This window comes from Oryctolagus cuniculus, chromosome 17 (assembly GCF_051225735.1).
Source record: "Oryctolagus cuniculus isolate XC-2025 breed Fujian yellow rabbit chromosome 17, ASM5122573v1, whole genome shotgun sequence".
NCBI classification, from domain to species: Eukaryota; Metazoa; Chordata; class Mammalia; order Lagomorpha; family Leporidae; genus Oryctolagus; species Oryctolagus cuniculus.
The window spans coordinates 68,858,098-68,879,611 of NC_142883.1; the positions used below are offsets into that span (position 1 = coordinate 68,858,098).

Consider the following 21,514-nt stretch of genomic DNA (forward strand, 5'->3'; position numbering starts at 1 on the left):
CCACAGCAGAGAGCTGGATCGAAGTGGAGCAGCTGGGACTAGAATCAGCACCTATGTGGGATGCCGGCACTTCAGGCCAGGGCATTACCCCGCTGTGCCACAGCACTGGTCCCGATAAATCACTTTCACATTCATTAAGCATTCTTCAAATGTGACTTTCAGGTTTTCACAGTATTGGAATTATTCCTAGATATGTGCTTATGTTTTTGAAAAGGACTAAAATGGAAAAGTTCTCATTAGGATGTTTCTCGTTTACCTTACTTTCTTCCCTAGTGGCTCTTATTGTGCCCTAAATGTGATTTATATTCATTAATCCGTTGTGTAGAGTCTGATTCATCTCCAGCATCAAATCAGAATGTTCCTACATTTCAAAATCAGTTTTCCTTTACAATTTGTTAGTTTCTCTGCTCTATGCTATATTTTGAATATGGTTTCCTCTGTAACACATGTTGAAATTTGATTGTCTTTTAGGTGGTATCAGGAAGTGAGGACTTTCAGGGATCATTAGGTCATTCATGTTGTCCTGGCAGGACTGCCTTTCTTCTCAGAGGTGTGTGAGTTATTGCTCTTACAACACTAGATTAGTTACTTCAAGGACAAGTTGCTCTGAAGCCTGGGAACCCCACATGTTTTGTCTCCTGTATGCACATGGTTACCTATCTGCCAGAAGTTGATGCCATGCTCTAGAACCTACTGGCTTCCAGAATCAGGAGCCAAAATAAACCTCTTTATAAATTACCCAGTTACAGCAACAGAAAATGAACTTAGTGCTGTAACATCTTACAGTAATCTCTTCCATTGTTGCAATAATATCCTCCTTGTTTTGCATAACTGTAACTTATCCTTATGTTAAGCACTTACATTCAAGTCAAAATGATCATGCAAAATTTACATAATTTTTATTGTACTCACCAGAATGGAGAAATAAATATCTGAGTGGATGGATGTGCTAAATATTCAGATTTGATCATTGTAAATGGTATCATGGATTAGAACATCACATTGTCCCCACAAATATGTGCAATTATGCCAATTAAAAACAAAATGAAATATATTTTCATTCCACTACTTTCTCAATGGTTCCTCATTGTATGGGGAAGAAAAGTTCAAATACTTGGCATGGTATACAGGAGTTTACCCAATACTTGTTTCTCCAGCAGTATCCCTAACATGTGTATCTTATGTTCTTAACCAGCAAAATGTGAATATTTTCACTATACTTGGGTTCAGGCAGATCTGTGACCACCATCCTTTCCCTCTGGTCATTCCTTTTGTCTTCCTTGATACAATCCTTTCATTACCTTACTGTTGCCCATGATCTTGTAGGTGTTCAGGGGATAGAGGGCCTCAAACTTAATTCCAGCTGTACTATTTTCTAGGTGTTGGTCCCTGTATGTGTGACTTCTCCACTCAGGACTTTCATTTCTATCTTAAATAAATTGGAAAATTATTTATGCTCAACTCTTGTTTTCTGGAGAGTAAAATGAGATACAGAGAATGCTATTTGAACTTTAAAGTGATACACAATTTTTTTTAAAGATTTTATTTATTTTATTTGAGTGTTAGAGTTACAGTGAGAGGGAGAGACAGAAGGAAAGGACTTCCTTCTGTTGGTTCATCCCCTAAATGGCCGCCACAGCAAGCGATGCCCGGATCAGAAACAAGGAGCCAGGTGCTTCCTCCTGGTCTCCCATGCAGGTGCAGGACCCAAGCACTTGGGCCATCCTCCACTGCCTTCCTGGGCCACAGCAGAGAGCTGGACTGGAAAAAAGCCAGGCTGTGACCCCGCCCTGGCCTCCTGGTCCCAGCGAATCACAACAGCCAGCCCATGACTCACAGGGACCGCAAAGTATTATAATAAATGAAATTATATAGGAAAACATAATAGGTCAATTACACGCAAAAGATAATAAAAAATACAAGAGTTGTCAAGATTCCCAAAAAAGCCATCCAAATAGGTGAAAAATGCAAAAAGACAATCACATGATTGTTTAGATTACATGTTGAAAACACTTAATAAAACTCAGCTACTAATGAAAAAAAACCTTATATCAGTGAAAACAAGCAGAAAGTAACTTCTTCAGTCTGATCAAGATTAAAAGAAACCTACAAAAACCAACACAACTAATACAGAACCATTGAAAGCTTTTCCCTGGACGTAAGCCTACACCCAGATGCCACCACTGTTTCTTTTCAACTTTCTACTGTAAGGGTAATCAGGGAAATAAAATGGCAAAAAAATGTGTGAAGTTCAATTTATAAGGAATGAAATTGTATATATATATATATATACACACACACACAAAGAATTATATAGAGTGACACTTAAGTACCTAGATAATTCATAAAATCTAATAATAAATACAACTGATACATAGATTTAACAATATTACTGGAAAGATTAATGCATAAAATCCACTAATTACTAAGTACCAGCTAAAACAAACAGAAAATAATATTAAAGGGCAAGAGGCAGACTAGAAAAAATATCTAGGAGAGATGAAAAAAAGGATTGAATTTGTAATATCTGTAAACATTATTAATATTAAAAACCCCACAGAGAAATGAGTCAGCAATATGAAGAAAATGAAAAAGACCAAAGCCAATAAACAGCCAACACTCTCTAACTCACCTAAGCAGGTGGCTGCAGCCTCCAGGTGGGATTCTCCCAGGAAGACCTGTGGGGAGGCAGGAGGGTCCCAGCAGGTGGCAGGATCCTGCTGGTGAAAGGGTGCAGCCTAGAGGAGGCCCTTGGCCCCTGAACCCAGACCTCACCTCTCTACCATCTGGAGCGGCCTGGAGTTCCCGTCCCTGCTATAATGATGCTGATCTGTTGCGTCTTCTAGGTCCTGTGTGCTGATGGCTATGTGAGCTGTCCAGTCAGGCACGATGACATCACTGCCATGTAATCACACTGGATTGTGACATCACAGAGTTCCAAATTCCTGGAGGAGAGAGGTCCAAGGAGGGGCCTCTGCCACTGGGAGACTCTGGAGCTAGTGCGGCATCTGCTGTTCTCTGACCTTTTCTGCTGCAACACAGCCCATCTTGGACGCCCGGGAATGGTGAGTGTGTGTGGCCAGGTGTCCAGAGTGGGGGAAGGGGAAGCTAGTGGTACCTGCTGGCAGGACGCTGGCTCCCAGAGGGCGTCTCTGGAACCTTGGGCCCCATCTCACTGTCAGCACAGCACTTCCCTGGGTTCCCTGTGGTCTACAGGGTGGGGTCTGGACTGGCACCCAGGACCCAGGCACCCTGCCCCTTCCCTGTTAGCAGAGAAGTCTGGGCCCCAGAACCATCTGTGGGGAGCTGAGTGGCAGCAGCCCCACATCTCCCCGATTGTGCAGTGTGGACAGAGTGGTCACTAGGGAGCAGCAGTGCTGTGTGTATGGGGTTCATGCACGTGAGGAGCTGTCGTCTATGGGGTCCTCAGTTCTCCTTTCTTCCCATGCAGGAAACAGGGTCTCAGTTCCAGGACCTGGCCTTTCCTAGTAGCTTTCTAGGAAATACCTCAGTAGTTCTAGTATGTGCAATTATTAACTAGAAACAGTGTAGACTGCCTAACGATTTCTAAAATTTACAAGGAGGTTGAAACTGTTTAAATTTATTAAGCAGTTTCTATGTGAGACTGTCAAGAAGACTTGAGAAAAGTTCTACTTTATTACACACAATCCATTTTTAGAGATCATATAAATAGATGTTTTTGCACTGATATTTGGTAAATAATGACAGATTTCCCATGAGACTTTTTGTAAAGGAATTAGGACACATATTAGTTTCTCATTTGATGTCTTCATTTTTAAACATTGTTTATAGCCATTCACTATATTCCCACTAAACTGGGGTCTTTTTGCATTTTACTTGTTAAACTTTTTTTTGTTAAGTATTAAGACTTTTTTTTGCTGTAACGTGTATTTAAAATGTTATCTCAAAAACTAAAGAAAAAATACAAGGAAGAAGAGTGGGAGAGAGAGAAGAAGGATATATCATTATGCTTTTAGAATTGTGTATACAAACGATATTGCATCTGTTTAAAAAAACCCACCAATTTGATAAATATTTAAATATACAATTAGACAAACATTTAAAACAAAATGAGACATTGTGGATACCTTCATTTTGATTATCATTCTTATCTAGGAGATCGGAAAGAAATCCTATTTTCTCATGTTAAAATATCCTAATATATTAGAGTGATTACAGTTCTGGCTCCTGGCTTCAGCATGGCCCAGTCCTGGCCATCGTGGCCATTTGGAGAGTGGACCATCAGAAGGAAGAGCTCTCTCCCTCACTGTCTGTATAACTGCCTTCAAAGTATATAAATAGTTTTAAAATTTTCCTTATCTTCATTCTAAAAGTGTGTCTGTTTACATGTATGCATTATATGTGCATCACAGAACATTTGGAAAACTTAATATAGGCTATGGGAAGAGATCAACTCTCCTTCTATATTCAGTCATGTAATATTTACACACAGATACATGCATATACGTGTATACTTTTACAAACAAAACCATGACCAAAATAGACATGCTATTTTGTAGTCTACTTTTCCTACTCAACAGTGTGTAATTTTCCCTTCATGTTGTTAACTATTCTTTATAAAGGTTGTGATTTTAATTGGCTGAAAATAGTAACCTCTCCTTTTGACCACTTAAGTTGTAACAATTTTCTATGATGAAATATTATGATAAACACTCTTCATATAAGTCATTATGCATATGTCAGATTTTTAAGTTTAGACTGCTTTGTATAAGTTGAATTACTAGCCCCAAGAGAAATTTCTGGGTACCAGAGTAGGGACATTTTAAGGACTATGATAAATAATGATAAAATTCCCTACAGAAAAGACAGCAGTAATTTAGCTAACTACCAAAATTGTCTAAGAGTCATTTTTTGAGAAAATGTGTAGTTATAAGAGGCTTTGGAAAATTTTAAAAGAATCATTAGTGGAGTCATTAAAATGTCATCTCAATGTTGTTTTGCATTAATTTTTTAATTATAAGTGTGTTTGAATATTATTTCCTAAGTTCATTGCCCAATTATATATCTTCATTTCTATACTGCCTTTACCAATTATAAAATAATTTTATTTAAATGAATGGAAGGGTCAGTGCTGTGACATAGCAGGTAATGCTGCCACCTGCATTGCTGGCATCCCGTATGGATTTCTGGGTTGTAGATGCATTAGTTAATTTCTGGGATCCCTAGTTTGTTCCATTGCTCGACCTGTCTAACTTCTGTGCTAATACCAAACTGATTTGATTAAACCTGCCCTGTAATATTTCTTGAAATCTGGTATTGTGATGCCTCCAGCTTTCCTTTTTTTTTTTTTTTTGACAGTTAGAGTTAGACATTGAGAGAGAGACAGAGAGAAAGGTCTTCCTTCCATTGGTACACCCCTCAAATGGCTGCTGCGGCTGCAGCTTCATTGATCTGAAGCCAGGAGCCAGGTGCTTCATCCTGGTCTCCCATGCAGGTGTAGGGGCCCAAGCACTTGGGCCATCCTCCACTGCCTTCCTGGGCCACAGCAGAGAGCTGGACTGGAAGAGGAGCAACTGGGTCTAGAACCTGGTGCCCATATGGGATGCTGGCACCACAGGTGGAGGATTAACCAAGTGAGCCACAATGCTGGCCCCCATCCAGGTTTACTTTTAATGCTTATGATTGGCTTCGTTATTTTGGTCTCATGATTTCATATGAATTTTCCATTAATTTCATCCACATCTGAGAAAAATGTTTCAGTATTTTCATTGGGATTGCATTGAATCTGTAAATTGTTTTAGGTGGTATGAAGATTTTGATAAATTATTTCTTCCAATGCATGAACATGAAAGATTTTAACAATTTTGTGTTTTTTTCCTATTTATTTCCTCAATGTTACATTCACTGGAGAAATTTTTGATTGGATTCTTGGTTAAATTTATCCCAACAAATTTAATTCTTTGTAGCTATTGTGAATGGCAATTATCTTAAAAGTTCTTTCTCAGATATGACACTGTATATATGAAAACTTTTGATATTTGTGTCGATTTTATATTTTGTAACTTTTCAAATTTCTTTTATGAATTCCTATAATCTCTTAGTGGAGTCTTTTGGTTCCCCATGTATCAGATCATATACTCTACAAAGATACTTTGATGTCCTCCTTTCCCAATTTTATACCTCTTCTTTCTTTTTGTCTAATGGCTCTGGCTGAAACTTTCAGAATAGTAGTAGTGAAAGTGGACATCCTAGTCTAGTTCTGAATCTCAGTGAAAATGCTTCTGACTTCTCACCCAAAAATATCATGGTGACTGTTGGTTTGTCATATATTATCTTGATTGTGTTGAGAAATGCTCCCTGTATACCCAATTTGCTTAAAATTTTATCATGAAAGAATTTTGTGTTTTATCAAATGCTTTCTCTGCATCTATTGAGATAATCATACATACAGCCTTCATTCCTCAATTAGCTGATATGATGTATCACATTTATTGATTTGTACATATTAAACAATCCCTGCATATGATGGAAAAATCTCACTTGGTCTGGGTGAGTGATCTTTCTGATGTAGTGATGGATTCTATTGGATAGTAATTTGTTGAGGATTTCTGCATCTATGCTCATCAGAAATATTGGTCTATAGTTCATTCTCTTTGTATCTTTTTCTGATTTTCTGATGAAGATCATGCTAATTGCTTAACAGGAGTTTGGGAGGAATCCAGTCCTTTCAGTTGGTTTAAATAGTTCACATGAATTGGGATTAATTAATTAATTAATTTGAGAGGCCAAGTTACAGACAGAGAGAGGGAGAGACAGAGAAACAGAGAGACAGTATTCCATCCAGTGGTTCACTCCCCAAATCCAATCCAGCTGACGCTAATGCACCAAGGAAATCATTACAGGATGACACAAGTGCTTGAGACCCTGCACCTATGTGAGAGACCAGGATGAAACCATTGGCTCCTGGCTTCTGGCTGGCCCTGCCCACCTCAGATACTGCAGCCATTTGGGGGTGAACCAGAGAATGCAAGATCTCTATCTCTTTCTCTCTACAACTCTGCCTCTAAAATAAACATGGGGAAGTGCTTGATGCAGCAGGTTAAGTCACCATCTGCAGTGCCCACATCCCGCATGGGTGCCAGTTTGAGTTCCATCCAGCACCCTGGTGATGCACCTGGGAAAGTAGAGGAGAATGGTCTGGGTCCTTGGGCCCTACCTCCCTTGGGCAACCTGAAAGAAACTCCTGGCTCCTGGCTTCAGCCTGGCCCAAACTCAGCTGTTGCAGCCATTTGGGGAGTGAACTAGTGCATAGAAGATTCTCTCTCTCTCTCTCTCTCTCTCTCTCTCTCTCTCTCTCTGCAACTCTGACTTACAAATAAATATTTTTGAAAGGCCACAAATGATTTTCACAATTTTTGATGTCGCTTTTTCTTTTTTGTTACCAATGTATTTTATTTGAAAAGCAGAGTTAGAGAGAGAGATTGAGATCCCTTCCAACTTCTGATTTATTGCCCCAAATGACCTCAATGGCTGCAGCTGGACCAGGCAGAAGCTGTGAGCCTGGAACCTCACTTGAGTCTCCCATTGGGGTGGCAGGGGCCCATGTACTTGGACCATCCTCTGTGTATGGAAGCATTATAATTAACATTATCAGGAAACTGTATTAGGAGTGAAACTTTAGGCACCCAAACCAGCTCTCATAGAGGAGGCCAGCATCCCAGGTGGTAGCTTAACCAACAGTGCCACAATGCGGGTGTTTGATATTGTGTATTCTTAACTGGAATGACTTTGCATAATTTCTTTATGGACCTCCATATTTTTTGCTATGTTTCTGTTTTATTGAATAGAAAAATATATTGTATTAATACAGAAATTATTAAAGTTTTAAAAACCAGTTTTTATATTCTCTATTATAATCATCATTATAATCCTTAAAACCAATGTCATAGAGACAAATCTAACCTTTACAAACAATATTTTGTGACTATTTATATTTGAAGCATCCTGTTTTACTGACTTTCCATTATCCTATGATTAAGTTTACACAGAATCCGAATTCATTATCCTATCATGTTTAGAGGTTTTTGCATCATAAGCCACTTTTCCTAATAAATTGTTTATATTTTCAAGGAGTATTTATGCATCCTACTGCTTTTGTCCTTTATTTTTAAATGAAAACTATGGATAACAGTTATTGAAAAGATTGTGAATGGTAGAGAGGTGGCTTGTGTTTGGGGCTTTAAGCCATGGAAATAGTCTCATGAATAACTGACAGCCTTACTGTATTGAATTAAAATATGTTCCAAAATCTGTATATATGAAATACATGAAACTTGCATACCTTAAATACAATTAAAAAAAAAAAACCCTGATTTTTCCGGAGAGCTAAATTTTTTTAGCCTAGGTTCTTTCTTCAGTGATAGGGAACTTTTAAATTGAATGTAGTTCAATAAAAATTACACCTAAAGTAACATAATATGGCCTTGTACCTAAATACCATTATTTATAGAGTGGCTTTCAGGGCACTGACATTTTAAAAAATCTGACACCCAGTTCTCTAATAATATGCTATAAGTCTTTTGATCCAAATAGTCTAGAAGATAAATATTTTTTGATTGTAGAATTTCATAGGTGGAAGATCATTGAATGATCCAGATGTAAAAATTAAAATAATCTGGGGCTGGTGTTGTGTTGTACTGGGTTAAGCCACTGCATGCAGTGCAGGCATTGCATATCTAAGTTCCAATTTGAGTCCTAGATTCTCTGCTTCCATTACAACTCCCTAGCAATGTGCCTGGGATGGTAGTGGGTGGTCCACGTGGTTGGGCTTCTGCTACCCATGTGGGAACCTGGGTGGAGTTCCACATTCCTGGTGTTGACCTGGGGCAGTGCTGGCCATTGTGGTCATTGGGGTAGTCAACTAGTGGATGGGAGATAAAGCTTTCTCTCTCTGTCTCTACTCTGTCTCTCTCTTTCAATAAATAAAAATTTAAATTAATCCTAATCCTTAAGGACATTGTGTCCTCGATACCAGGTGAGAGACATGGCTTTTATGTTACAGAAAAAAAATAATAAAATTTGTAAATGCTTATGTCAAGTGGAAGTTTTAAGAAGATTCCTATTAGGCACATCTGTGTAAGAGGAGTTTAATGGTTTTACATTTTTCTTTCTATAGTTTCAGATAATTTGAATCCCCTCATTACCAGTCATTTTCCTCATCAGTGCCTAGCTTTCTAGATACCCATAATATCTTCCTTTGCTTTATACTTTCAGTAATTGTATAAGAACCTGTCTAAGTTTAGAATGTTACAGGGTGATTTTTTAAACACATTTGCACTGCATAAGCATATATGTTCAAGTATATTTTGCACTTAAAAGCTCTAGATTTTCAGCATGTGTTCTGGTCCATTGCTTCAGCTTGCTTCTGTGTTGACACCGTTGCTGGATTATCTTCTCTATGTACATTTGTATCCTCTCAAATCTTTTTTAAAGGATTTATATATTGTTTTTTTTTCTGTTAATAATGTGTCTTTTTGTTTCATTCTGATCAACCAAACTGGATAGGATAGATGTTGATTATCTTTATTAGATTCCACACAGGGTTTTGTTACATTGATTTTTTCTCCTATGTTTTTCAAGTTTTATTGAATTTTTTCACGTTTCACAATAAAAGTGGGTATGCACTGGCTCATGTGCATTCGTGGGGACAGACAGGCACGTTTGCGTGGATTGTGTGGCTGAGAGGCACTGGTGCTGATTCTTTATGGTGATGCCCTGCTCACTGACAGACTGTGTGCTGCACGGTGCAGTGCTGTGGGGCATCCTTGCCTGTGTCTGAGGTGAATTATTAACAGCCAAAGGATGACCCAAGAAATGTGTGGGGCAGAGGCCTCAAAGCCAGCACTGTACATGTCATAACAAGTCGCTATGTGGGCATCAAAAGTGGTTCATTCTCCTGCCATAGGACAAGTGAAGCAGAGGCTCAAGGGCGCCCCCGACTTCCTGTCTCCGTTTTATACTCTGTAGTGCACGACCACTAGGGGACGACCTCTCCAAGGCACCAGAGCCACCCAGGGCCAGGCTGCAGTCCCCATGGGGCTGACCTTGTTCTCCGTGCTGGGGACGCCACTTCCGGGACTGCATCATTGAATTTATCCTTGATGATGCAGTTTACCTGAACTGCTCTGGGGAGCTATCATAGCCCTAGTAGTTTACAAACCACAGAAATGGACTCACAGCGGATGTGAAAGTGGGGGTCTCAGATCATGGCCCTGGCAAGTTGGGGTGAGTCAGGGGTCTGGTGTCTGGTGTCTAGATGGACATTCCCAGAATCTTCAAGGGGATAAATGAAAAGACACACACTGCATCTGTTTTGTGAGATTTCTGAATGCACCTGGCCACCTCACAGCCTCACCCGGTAATAACCTGGTTCCCTCTTGATCACCTGTCAACATTTAGTGCTCTGATCAGACCACAGCGGACGTTTATCTTCGTGTTCTACCTGTTGTTTGGGGTTTACTTTGCTCTTTTTCTAGTTTCCTTAGGTAGAAATCAAGGTAATTGATTTGAGACAATCCTTATATGAGGGGGCTTCAAAAATTTCAGAAAACATTCAATTCTCTTTTCAATGTGTTTTTTTTAGATTTATTTTTTTATTTGAAAGAGTTAAACGGAAAGAGGAGGAGAGGAAGAGAGAGGTCTTGCATCCAATGGTTCACTTTCCAATTGGCCACAATGGCTGGAGCTGCGCAGATCAGAATTGAGGACCCAGGGAGCTTCTTCCGGGTCTCCTTCATGTAGGCAGGGGCCCAAGGACTTGGGCCATCTTCCACTGCTTTCCCAGGCCACAGCAGTGAGCTGGATCAGAAGTGGAGCAGCAGGGACTTGAACCAACACCCATATGGCATGCCGGCACTGCAGGCGGCAGCTTTACCAGCTACACCACAGCTCTGTCCCCAAGGTGTGTTTTTATAAAGAACTTCTGAAAATCCCTTAGAGACATTTACTGCTATTTTTTTCTTTAGTGTCTCTAAAGATACATTACACAGATTCCCCTATGCTGTATTTTCATTCAATGTTTATACCTTCTAATGTCTCTCTTTATTACCTCTTGGACTCAGTTTTACTGCAATGTGTTCTACTGAGTTGCTAAGTACTTCAGTGTTTTCCTGATACTTCAATGTGATAGTTCTTTTGGATTTGGTTGGTTTGTGGTCATAGAACATAATTTGTATACTATCACTTTCATATTATCCTGTAATTAATATTTGTTTTATGGTCTACAACATCTATTTTGGTAAATGTCCTATGGATACTTGAGAGTGGGGGCTTCACCTGTATACTTTTGCAGATTTTCTTCCTACTTGTTCTACCATTTGCTTTATAAAAGGTACTGGGATATCAGATGATACTTGCAATTTTTTTTTCTATTTAAAAACTATCTTTTTTAAAAGGTTTATTTATTTATTTGAAAGTCAGAGTTAGAGAGAGGAGAAGCAGAGAGAGAGGTCTTCCATCCAATGGTTCACTCCCCAGTTGGCTGCAATGGCCAGAGCTGTGCTGATCCAAAGCCAGGAGCCAGGAGCCAGGAGCCAGGAGCCAGGAGCCAGGAACTTCTGGGCCTCCCACACAGGTGCAGGGGCCCAAGGACTTGGGCCATCTTCCACTGCTTTCCCAGGCCATAGCAGAGAGCTGAATTGGAAGTGGAACAGCTAGGACTAAAACCGGTGCCCATAAGGGATGCCGGCACTTCAGGCCAGAGTGTTAACCTGCTGTGCCACAGCGCCAGCCCCAAAACTCGAGCTTATTTTAAAACATGCGTTTTGAAACTTTATTAGATGCATAAATTTTAGGATTATTGCATTGTCTTGATTAATTTAACTTCTTGCAATTATGAAATGGCATTTTTATTGCTCATGGTAGTTTTGGTTATAAAATACACCTTGCAAAAGCTCATATTCCTCAGTTTTTATTTGTCAAATGTTAATGTGGCAAATATTTTCCATTTTTAAATGAATTTGTGTTTTTACATTTAATGTATATATCAGCTAGAGAGTATACAATTCATCTTATTTTCTCTGTACTGTCTAATCATTTGACTTTTTATTGAGATTTTAAACTACTTTCTTTTAAAATGAATATTTATATAATTCAACTTATCTGTCACAATATTGCTTTCTTTTAATTCCATATGTTGTTACATGATTCTGCTTTATTTTAGATTACTATTTTATTTATTTTTATTCATTTGAAAGATGTAGTTATGGGGCAGGGGGAGAGAGAGGGAGAGTGAGAGGCAGAGAGAGAGAGGTCTTCCATCTGCTGGTTCACTCCCCAAATGATCACAATGGCCAGAACTCAGCTGATCTGAGACCAGGAACCAGGAACTTCTTCTGGGTCTCCCAAGCAGATTCAGGAGCCCAAGCACTTGGGCCATCTTCTGCTGCTTTCCCAGGCCATTAGCAGGGAGCTGGATCAGAATTAGAGCAGACAGGACTCGAACCAATGACCATATGTGATGCCAGTGCTGCAGGTTAGGGCTTTATCTGCCTGAGCCACACTGCCAGCCCCAGTTACTATTTTATGATTTGGTTATATTTCTATTTTAGGGGGAATTATTAATTAAAATCCTTTGTTTTGATACCTTAGTAGCTGCTTTACCACTGATAACATAGATTTCAATTTATCATAGTCCAATTGGAAGTAACACCCTAGCACATTATATATAATAAAAATACAATAATTTCTCATTGTCCTGTTACACCCTTCCCTCTAGTGTAAGATTATAATTCTCATTAAACTTAGAAAAAAATGCTATTTTTCCTTTCAGATTTTTTCCTCTCCATATTTTGGGGCATATATATATATATATATATATATATGATTTTTCATTTATTTATTTATTTTTATTTGACAGGTAGAGTTATAGACAGTGAGAGAGAGAGAGAAAGAGAAAGGTTTTCCTTCTGTTGGTTCACTCCCCAAATGACCACAATGGCTGGAGCTGTACCCATCTGAAGCCAGGAGCCAGGTGCTTTTTCCCAGTCTTCCACATGGGTGCAGGAGCCCAAGCACTTGGTCCTTCCTCTGCTGCTTTCCCAGGCCATAGCAGAGAGCTGGATTGGAAGAGCAGCAGCTGGGACTAGAACTGGTGCCCTTATGGGATCCCGGAGCCTCAGGTGGAGGATTAAACTACTGCTCCATGGCACTTGCCCCAGGGACTAATATTATTCACTTAAAGTTTTATCCTAGATTAGCACTGTCTCAAAGATGCACATATTTTTATGATGTGTAATATATGTTAATTTCCATCTAGTATAGTGACAATCACTGGCACTATGATTTATATATTTACAACTGTAGGTTAGTTTTTAAAACAATTTTTATGCTTCCACTTACCTGTTTCCAGACTGATTTTTTGATGCAGTTAAGTTCCTTATAAACAGGTTCATCTTTGCCAGTCTTGTTTTATGATTTGTTATGTGGATCAGAACCATGCTTAGCCTATGAATAATTTCATACCCCTAAGGCAAACACTTTTAGTATTACTCTCTTCACTGTCCCATGACTTAGGAGTTTTTCAGTCTGGCTGGTAGGAATGGATGATTAAGTGCAGCACTACATTGGCACCAGGCAAAATTTCCTGTAATGTCCCACCCACAGTATTTGGGTATTTTCTGAAAGGCATGCACTGTAAATGACTTGAACTAGAATTCAAAGATGGCCCTATACAGTTCCTGGTTTCTTTTTTTTAGATTTATAATTTTTATTGAGAAGATTTCTAAGAATATTTAAAATCAAAGGCCAATTCCCAGGTCCCCTTTGTTGCTTATTCCATTCATTAAACATACTTTCCCTAAATTCTTAATAAGTTTATGAAGAAACAAGTCAGCCTATGAAAACACCTGTTCACATTCAACATCAGTTTTACATAATTCTGTTTTATGATGCATTTTTAAACACTCCATTGGTATATCAAATAATTTTTATAACACATGTTTTAGTTTAAGATTCAGAGATTATTTAATAAACTGATTAAGACAAAAGATAAAATCAGTCTCATTCAAGAGTGGTCCAGCACTCTGGCCTCAGAATCAGCCCTTAAGGCATTTGAATCTGGCTGAAGAGCCCATGAGAGTATTTTAGGCATGGAAAAGCCAAGACACTCTGGAAAAAAAAAAACAAAAAAAAAAAAAAAAAAAACCAAAACACCCTAAATGAAAGATCTCTGAGAGTGAGATCCCAGTAGAAAGAATGGGCCATCAAATAAGGAGGTACTTTTCTCTGAAGGGAGGACAGAACTTCCACTTTGACTATGACTTTGTCTAAATAAGATCGAAGTCGGCGAACTCAAAAGGCTTCCATAGCCTTGGAAACTCATGATTAGAGCCTAAGGAGATTACTGATGCCATAAACAAGAGTGTCAAATTGTTAAGTCAACAACAGGAGTCACTGTGTACTTACTTCTCATGTGGGATCTCTGTGCTTAATGTGTTGTCCAATGTAAATTAATGCTATAACTAGTATTCAAACAGTATTTTACACTTTATGTTCTGTGTGGGTGCAAACTGATGAAATCTTTACTTAATATATACTAAATTGATCTTCTGTATATAAAGACAATTGAAAATGAATCTTGATGTGAATGGAATGGGAGAGGGAGTGGGAGATGGGAGGGGTGCAGGTGGGAGGGAAGTTATGGGGGGGGAAGCCATTGTAATGCATAAACCGTACTTTGGAAATTTAGATTTACTAAATAAAAGTTAAAAAAAAAAAGAACATGTAGGCCAGCGCTGCGGCTCACTAGGCTAATCCTCCACCTGCAGTGCTAGCACTAGGTTCTAGTCCCAGTTGGGGTGCTGGTTCTGTCCCAGTTATTCCTCTTCCAGTCCAGCTCTCTGCTGTGGCCCAGGAAGGCAGTGGAGGATGGCCCAGGTCCTTGGGCCCTGCACCTGTATGAGAGACCAGGAGGAAGCACCTGACTCCTGGCTTCAGATTGGTGCAGTGCACCAGCCATAACGGTCATTTGGGGGGTGAACCAATGGAAGGAATACCTTTCTCTCTGTCTCTCTCTCTCACTGTCTAACTCTGCCTGTCAAAATAAATAAATAAATAAAATACATGTAGATGTAAAGGCATTTGAGGGATAATACACAGGAAAAAGTGGGTATCTACAGTGAGAAAAAAGACACAAAATATGAATATTCTTATTTATTTTTATATTCATAGCAAAAAAAAGAGTGGTCCATATACTGATCACCTAGAATCGTGATTGGCCAAAATTTCAAACCCCACAGCCCCAAATACACAAATACACTGAATTTCTTTAATGGCAAAGATAAGCATATTATCACTTCTGAGAAATACTTTGTCAGAGATAGCCACTATCGCCTAACATTTCTGGCACCATTACCTGGTACTTTATCATCATTATGAGGGTGGTCAAGTTTTCTGTAAATATGAACATTTTATATGGGCAAAGCAGTTAATAAGAATTATTTCATTTACTAATAAGCCAAATGTGCTTGTATATAACCCCTCTTCCCAAAGTTTTTGAAATTTTGGTGTATTGATTTTGGTCTGTCCTTAATATAAAATGTATCAACAAACATTTTTGCAGAGTTAACACTAAAACTACAAATTGATGACACTTTAAAGGCAAAGCAGGAGCACAGTTTGTCCCTTTAGTGTCCTGTCACTGAATTCTTTCACTGCTGTCACACTATCTGCCTCAACACTGACATTTTATCATTTACAAGTGGAAAGAAACCTACCTGTGTGAGTTTAAAAATTGATCTTCACAAAAGAAATTAAAAACCTTATATACAACAAATTGGTCTTTAAAAATACAGAAATAACATCTGTCACTTCTGTGATGCTGACAACTTGGCAAATAGACACATGCAGGAGAGAAGTTCCAATCTAGTCCTGGACAACTGTAGCATGTGTATTGTTACATGATGAACACACCATCACTGAAGCTTTCCCTCTGACAGAAGAGATGTGGATTCAACATAGTTCATGTACTAAATGCTAAAATAGTCTGTGTATGAATGCCGGTTATAATAGCTTTTGTTCTACCTGATTAAAAGAATGTCTTAAGCAAGCTAATATGAAGTGCACTAGAAACCACAACTCAAGGATCTATATCCTTATATAAATCAAAATTGTACAAAATACAACTATAAAAGAAAGAAATAATTGCTGCCATGCAAGAATTTTAACTAAAAACTGAATAGAAATGCAATTTAAAATGGCAAACTCAATTTTACATTACACTCGAGATAATAAAGGGTCAGCAGGTTTGTCCTACCACAATGCTTAACAAGGATTTAGAAAAGGAAATACATTCTCTTTGCTGGTACAATGGTATAAATCAGATCTTCGAATCTATGGAAACAAGTCATCTCAGTCTCAAGAATTAGTTCTTTAACAGTTGTTTTAATGAAATCTTTTCTTTCAGTTAACTTATAAGCAGGATAATTTTCCTATACCTCTTTACAAATCTGCTTCATTATGACTTCCTCCAAGTTAGATTTGGCCAATAATTTCTTTACTGTTTCCTTTAACTCTTCTTCTGTAGGTGGTTTCTTCAATTTTTTAAATTAAAGGTTAATCATCTGAACTATCCTCAGATTCACTTTCTTCCTTGAACTGTCTTGATTCTTCTTGGCGGTGCTGCTGTCTGCTTTTTTAACATTAGCATTTTTACAGACATTTTACTTTTGCAGTAGCTTTCTGTTTAGGTTTTTCTCTATTAGAAGTCTTTTTCAATGGCTCCTCTTCACTTTCTTTACCTTCATCCTCTGAAGACTCTTGTTTTTCTTTTCATCATCACTACTAGACTCATCTGACAGAATTTCAGGATATTTGGTTTGCTTCGCCTTCCTTGTTGTTCCAGAGCTGTTGCGCACCTTCTTCCTGCCTTTGCTAGAAGTCTTTCTAGAATTTGGCAATGGTTTGCCAGAAGGCTTTGGATGCAATAAGAAATTCAAGATCCTCTTCACTCGTTCACTATTTACACCTGACCTCTCCTAACCAAGAACCACGCAGATGCTCTTTAACACGGCATTTCTAAACTTTTTCAACATTTCTTCCTTCTTTTTATACTGAATACTTCCATTTTCACGTGGAAACCTCTGAACTGACCCACATTCTTCTTCAATGAGGACACTGTGTCTGGTCTATTGTAAAGCAGTTTTTGTAGATTTCTAATTTTATCTGCTTTTTTCTTACTCAGAAACAAATACATCCTTTCAGTTTCACAAAGTGCCTGCCCCGTCCTTGTGCAACTGTAAATGGCTCCCTTTGTAAGGAAGAGACTTGCACTGTCAACCTCTCTACTTTGTTCTTTTCCCTCTTGCCTTCCACCGTGAGACTCTTTCTCCTCCCCTTCATCCTCCTCTTCATCATCTTTCTCCTCCTCCTCTCCTCGCTCTCCTCTCTTGGGCGGGCATGTCGGGCTCCTACTCTGATGCAGTGTTGGGCGGTGGTGTCCTCTCCCGCCTCAGTGGGGGTCGACGAAGAAACTGAGGACCGCGGGTCCTGGCCGCCTGAGGTACAGGAGGCTCCGGCGGCTCCGAGGCCCCAGTGAGGAGAAGGCGTGCGGGCCATGGTCTGGCCGTGAGGCTCGCGCTCCCCGAATCAATAAGTCCTGGTTCTTCCTCATTCCTGCCTTTTCCTCCCCCATATTCTGCCCTGTGATATGGGACTGTCTTTGTGTTCCCAGATGCTCGGCTTCATCAAATCTGCTCAGGGAGTCGGGCAGACACTGCCCCAGTTCCTTCTCCTGTGATTTGGTCTAGAATCTCTCTCTAGAAGGAGCTGTGGAGTGTGTGAGGCCTACTTCATTTCTTTTCTGGCTTTCCGGTATTGGCTTCATTTCTTGAGGCCCATTATTATGAACATTGTGCATAATGCAGGTATTTTTTATTGTTTCATGTAGGAAGATAAACAGCCCTTACTTTATCTTGGTAACAAGCCAACTGCATTTGAGCTTCAGCATGTGTTGTAGATTGGCCAAGATAATCTTCTCCCTTTTTTTAACTGCTTTGTGCCTATCTTTTATTTTTCAGTCTACTTATCCTACCTTCACGAAAATCTCCCCTGGTTCTAGTGTAGATTAATTCTCCAATGTGATCATATTAAACTCTGTTATCTTAATAAATATACATAAATTTTAGAGTTGTAATTTTAGTTTCATTTCTTCTTCACTAGATTCTAACCTGAATAAGAACAGCAATTTTGTCTGTTTTATCTTCAGAGCCTAGTATAATATCTTACATAGTGTGGATTCTCAATATATTTCAAAATATATTTGTATTCTCAGTATATATTTGTACAGTTAATGGGAAATTTAACATCTCTTTATATAAAAGTATTCATTTATGTTTCTTATCTTCATACTGATAGCAGATTCTTTCATATCGATAATCCAGACTGTACTTTTTTGATATTAAAGATTACCATAATTTGCTTAAGAATTGCTATGGACTCCTTATATGGAAAATAAAGTGTACAAAAAATGGAGTTGGAGGGCTGGTGCCGTGGCTCACTTGGTTAATCCTCTGCCTGCGGTGCTGGCATCCCATATGGATACCAGGTTCTAGCCCCAGTCGCTCCTCTTCCAGTCCAGCTCTCTGCTGTGGCCCGGGAGGGCAGTGGAGGATGGCCCAAGTGCTTGAGCCCCTGTACCTTTATGGGAGACGAGGAGGAAGCACCTGGCTCCTGGCTTCAGACCAGTGCAGCACCGCCTGTGGTGGCCATTTGGGGAGTGAACTAACAGAAGGAAGACCTTTCTCTCTGTCTCTCTCTCTCTCTCACTGTCTATAACTCTACTTGTCAAATAAAAAAAAAAGATAGAAATAAAATATTAAAAAAAGAATTTGGAAGACTCTAAAATCCAGAAATAAGACTATAAAAATCTGAAATAAGTGAAATCACAGAACATCAATTGTTGAATGTAAGCAAGAATGCTACACAGTAAGGTAAGACATCTTTCTTTTATGGAAATAATGACCTATTTACTTTTCCTAAAAAAAGTCTTGAGAGATAGAGTGTCTTATAAAGGTGGACACACACACCCCTCCCCCCCCCACACACACACAGAGAGAGAGAGAGAGAGAGAGAGAGAGTGTGTTTCTACTGATAAACTCTCCAAATGGTTACAAAGGCTTGGTGCAGAACAAGAATGAATGTAAATATATGTGAGGTCAACTTAGGTTTCCCACATAATACCAATAACTCAATTACTTGAGCCATCACTAGTATATCCCAGAGTCTTAATTGGCAGGAAGTGGAGTTGGGAAACAGAGCCAGGAAATCACTATGCCAAATGCTCACCCTTGATGTATTCTTTTGGCAATTTATGCCAGAAGACAACCTAGGATGTGAAATTATTGGATTTAGACAACAGTGGGTGAAACTATCATTTGATAGGCACATTAATAAAGTGACAAGTATATGTGATGGATTTTTGAAAAAAATATTATTCAATTCAATACTGCTTTTCACTGACAAGATTTGTACAAATTTGAAAAAGATTGCTAAATTAAAGTTTTGTCAAAGGTATAGGAAAACAGTGTTATAGAATACTGGCAGAAGGACCAACTGTCTTATCTTCTGGGAAAGTAATATATCTTATCTATATGAATTTAAGATGTGCCTATCTTTTGAAACAATAATCTGTCTTCTTCATCATGTCTGGAGAAATAATCGAGTATGCACTCAGAGGATTATGAAAATTGACACTCACATTTGACTTATCATTGTGAAAAATACAAATTCATCTAAATTTTATTATTTGTGTCTTAATCTTTAGACACTAAAATTACATATTCAAAAACATATATTGAATATCTAGTACATGTCTAAGTGCTCAAAAAAAAGGGTACATACCTTTCTCTGAAGGGAGGAGAGAACCTCCACTTTGACTATGACCGTGTCTAAACAAGATAAGTGTCGGAGAACTCAAGGGGCTTCCATAGCCTTGGAAACTCATGACTGGTGCATAGGGAGATTACCGATGCCATAAACAGGAGTGTCAATTTGTAAAGTCAACAACAGGAGTCACTGTGCACTTACTCCTCATGTAGGATCTCTGTCCTTAATGTGCTGTACATTGAGACTTAATGCTATAACGAGTACTCAAACAGTATTGTGGGGAGCAGCTCGGACTAGACTAAGTTACTGGAATTAAGACTTATTCTATGCATCTGCTCTCCTCTGTGGGGAGCAGCCCGGACTGGACTATGTTACTGGAATTAAGACTTATTCTATGCATCTGCTCTCCTCTGTGGGGAGCAGCCCGGACTGGACTAAGTTACTGGAATTAAGACTTATTCTATGCATCTGCTCTCCCACAATATGGCGCTGGGAGAGAAGTAAACAGCTTCCGCACAGCTGCCTCCAGTTCAACCAATAAACTGTAGGATTTGCTCCTGATTGGAGAGCAGCGTACTCGGCGTGTGGGCAGCCGAGTTAGGATTGGCGGAGGAGGACTATAAAGGAGGAGAGAGACGGCATGCACGGGGAACATCTATGGGGAACATCTAAGGGAACCCGTGCAGCCCCCGAGAGAGCCGGCCGGCGGTGTGCCGCTCCCCTGCGGAAGTGGGGAATGTGGCCAGGGGGAACTGCCCTTCCACGGAGGTGGAAGGGATAGTAGCCAACCCGGGAAGAACCAGCAGCAAACCCGGGGAGGGCCGAGCAGACGAAAGAACAGCGCAGGGTCCTGTGTTGCTCCTCCACGAAGAGGGGGAGCGACATAATGGTGCCGTGACTCGGATATGAAGCCTGGGCAGAGTTTAGTGTCGTTCCTCCATGAAGAGGGGGAGCGACATAATGGTGCCGTGACTCGGATAGGAAGCCTAGGCAGGGTTTAGTGTCGTTCCTCCATGAAGAGGGGGAGCGACAAGTATATTTCACTTTGTGTTTCTATGGGGGTGCAAACGGTTGAAATCTTCACTTAATGTATACTAAACTGATCTTCTGTTAAAAAAAAAAAAGAAGAAATTATCAATTCCCAACTTGACTCTCACTGGGATTAAACATGACAATAGGTCTGATCTGATTTCATCATCATTTAAGAAATCATCTATTCTTTTTCACTTTATGTTTCTGTGTGGGAGCAAACTGTTGAAATCTTTACTTAATGTATGCTAAACTGATCTTCTGTATATAAAGATAATCGAAAATGAATCTTGATGTGAATGGAAGGGGAGAGGGAGTGGGAAAGGGGAGGGTTGAGGGTGGGAGGGACATTATGGGGGGGGGAGCCATTGTAATCCATAAGCTGTACTTTGGAAATTTATGTTCATTAAATAAAAGTTAAAAAAAATGAAAAAAATTGAAAATTAAAAAAGTTATAAAAGAATAATGAAAAAAGAAAGATACCATATCTGGAGCTACACTTTTGAAATTCAAAATTAAGTGTAAACTTAAAATACCATGAAGCTCGAGAAAAGGCAAAAATATGTTACCAGAGGAGGGAACGGAATTTGTTGGATTAAGCTGGTTCTAAGAAATGGTAAAT

The 21,514-nt window shown here is 39.2% G+C and overlaps 1 pseudogene; it reads right to left on the reverse strand.

Moving 5' to 3' along the window:
• Positions 1–16,297: 16,297 nt before the first annotated feature.
• Positions 16,298–17,790, reverse strand: LOC100354001 (protein DEK pseudogene; annotated as a pseudogene).
• Between the last annotated feature and the right edge of the window lie 3,724 nt (positions 17,791–21,514).